This window comes from Scyliorhinus torazame, chromosome 24 (assembly GCF_047496885.1).
Source record: "Scyliorhinus torazame isolate Kashiwa2021f chromosome 24, sScyTor2.1, whole genome shotgun sequence".
NCBI classification, from domain to species: domain Eukaryota; kingdom Metazoa; phylum Chordata; class Chondrichthyes; order Carcharhiniformes; family Scyliorhinidae; genus Scyliorhinus; species Scyliorhinus torazame.
The window spans coordinates 45,623,214-45,626,019 of NC_092730.1; the positions used below are offsets into that span (position 1 = coordinate 45,623,214).

Sequence of the window (2,806 nt, forward strand, 5' to 3'; positions counted from 1 at the left end):
AGAGTACTGAGGGATAGGATTTCTGAACATCTGGAAAGACACTGCTTGATTAGGGATAGTCAGCACGGATTTGTGAGGGGTAGGTCTTGCCTTACAAGTCTTATTGAATTCTTTGAGGAGGTGACCAAGCATGTGGATGAAGGTAAAGCAGTGGATGTCATGTACATGGATTTTAGTAAGGCATTTGATAAGGTTCCTCATGGTAGGCTTATTCAGAAAGTAATGAGGCATGGGATAGTGGGACATTTGGCCAGTTGGATAACGAACTGGCTAACCGATAGAAGTCAGAGAGTGGTGGTGGATGGCAAATATTTCGCCTGGATCCCAGTTACCAGTGGCGTACCGCAGGGATCAGTTCTGGGTCCTCTGCTGTTTGTGATTTTCATTAATGACTTGGATGAGGAAGTTGAAGGGTGGGTCAGTAAATTTGCAGACGATACGAAGATTGGTGGAGTTGTGGATAGTGAGGAGGGCTGTTGTCGGCTGCAAAGAGACATAGATAGGATGCAGAGCTGGGCTGAGAAGTGGCAGATGGAGTTTAAACCTGAAAAGTGTGAGGTTGTCCATTTTGGAAGGACAAATATGAATGCGGAATACAGGGTTAATGGTAGGGTTCTTGGCAATGTGGAGGAGCAGAGAGATCTTGGGGTCTATGTTCATACATCTTTGAAAGTTGCCACTCAAGTGGATAGAGCTGTGAAGAAGGCCTATGGTGTGCTAGCATTCATTAGCAGAGGGATTGAATTTAAGAGCCGTGAGGTGATGATGCAGCTGTACAAAACCCTGGTAAGGCCACATTTGGAGTACTGTGTACAGTTCTGGTTGCCTCATTTTAGGAAGGATGTGGAAGCTTTGGAAAGGTGCAAAGGAGATTTGTCAGGATGTTGCATGGAATGGAGAGTAGGTCTTACGAGGAAAGATTGAGGGTGCTTGGCCTTTTCTCATTAGAACTGAGAAGGATGAGGGCCGACTTGATAGATGATCAGGGGAATAGACAGAGTAGACAGTCAGAGACGTTTCCCCCGGGTGGACAAACCATTGCAAGGGGACATACAGTTAAGGTGAATGGTGGAAAATATAGGGATGATGTCAGAGGTAGGTTCTTTACCCAGATTGTAGTGGGGTCATGGAATGCACTGCCTGTGGAAGTAGTTGAGTCGGAAACATTATGGACTTTCAAGCAGCTATTGGATAGGTACATGGATTACGGTAGAATGATATAGTGTAGATTAATTTCTTCTTGGGGGCAGCACGGTGGCATTGTGGATAGCACAATTGCTTCACAGCTCCAGGGTCCCAGGTTCGATTCCGGCTTGGATCACTGTCTGTGCGGAATCTGCACATCCTCCCCGTGTTTGCATGGGTTTCCTCCGGGTGCTCCGTTTTCCTCCTACAGTCCAAGGGTGGGCTGCTCTTTCCGGGGGCTGGTGCAGACTCGATTGGCCAAATGGCCTCCTTCTGCACTGTATATTCTATGATTAATCTAGGACAAAGGGCCGGCACAACATCGTGGGCCGAAGGGCCTGTTCTGTGCTGTAGTTTTCGATGTTCTATCACTCACACCTTAACCATGAGGCCACTGATGAAGTCATGATGACTTCGAATTTCTCCTAAAATGCCAACTGAACACACTGACTGGCAGAATTACATTACCCACGTGATTGGCGAGACGCAACCACAGGCTGACTTGGCGAGTGGTGAAAACTGACATCGCTGCTTCTGATCATCACCAGTACAGAGAGATAAATGTCACATTGTTCATTCACATTTCTGATTTATTATGTGGGGAAACTGATGGGCTTTGGGACGCAATTAAAAGTTATTTTAAGTGAGATCAAATCAGCGGCTGGCTAGTTGTGTGCCACACACAGCAGCAGAGACTGCAGAGAGAGAATGAATCGAATATTCACATGTCACACCGGAGAACACATCGGAGAACACTTCAGCAGTCAAGGGCATTCAGCCTCTGACCACCGGGTCAGCGTTCTCCAAGGCGGCCTTCAGGCCGCGCGACAATGCAGAATCGATAAACAGAAACATGTAGCCACGTTCCGCACACATGAGTGCGGCCTCAACCGGGACCTTGGATTCATGTCGCATTACATTCACCCCCCACCATCTGGCCTGGGCTTGCGAAATACTCAGCAAGAGCAACGACTGGGCCCGTATGTCTTTTATTCTGTTCAGTAAGACGTCTGACAACACCAGGTTAAAGTCCAACAGGTTTGTTTCAAACACTAGCTTTCGGAGCACTGCTCCTTCCTCAGGTTCTGTTTTATTTTGTTCGCAGTGGAGGCCAACAAACCCAAAATACCCCAATTTACCCAATGATCCCAGTACGAAAAGCAAGGCACAACAATTTTTCTTTTGATTTTATTTTAACAACGAAACCAAATTGAACAGGAATATAGAAGCGCATTGAGCTGATACAATAAGCTTCGGGAGGCAATGAGAAGCTGGCTTGAGTGAGCTGTGATCTTCGGTTGGTTCGTTGGTCTAGGGGTATGATTCTCGCTTAGGGAGCTTCCATTTGCGATAAAATGCGAGAGGTCCCGGGTTCAAATCCCGGACGAGTCCTGTTTTTTTAAATCAGGACGATCGATATGGTGTCATTGACTGAAATCGGGAGCAGGGTTGAGCTGCAGAGAATATATCATTGCAGAACATGTGAAGAAACGAACACGACATTTAAAGACCGTTTCACCATGGTGTCGGACTCTGAATTTATCCTCAGATATCAAGTAAAACAAACGAACGCTTGTGCATCCAGGTAGCTGGCTGAATGCAATGGTTGTATGTGACCCCG

The 2,806-nt window shown here is 46.7% G+C and overlaps 1 non-coding gene across 1 annotated transcript; it reads left to right on the forward strand.

Annotated features, from left to right (window-relative positions):
* The first annotated feature begins 2,485 nt into the window (after nucleotides 1-2,485).
* Nucleotides 2,486-2,577, forward strand: trnap-agg (transfer RNA proline (anticodon AGG)). The gene is made up of 2 exons: nucleotides 2,486-2,521; nucleotides 2,542-2,577. It is a non-coding gene; the product is annotated as a tRNA-Pro (tRNA).
* The last annotated feature ends 229 nt before the right edge of the window (nucleotides 2,578-2,806 follow it).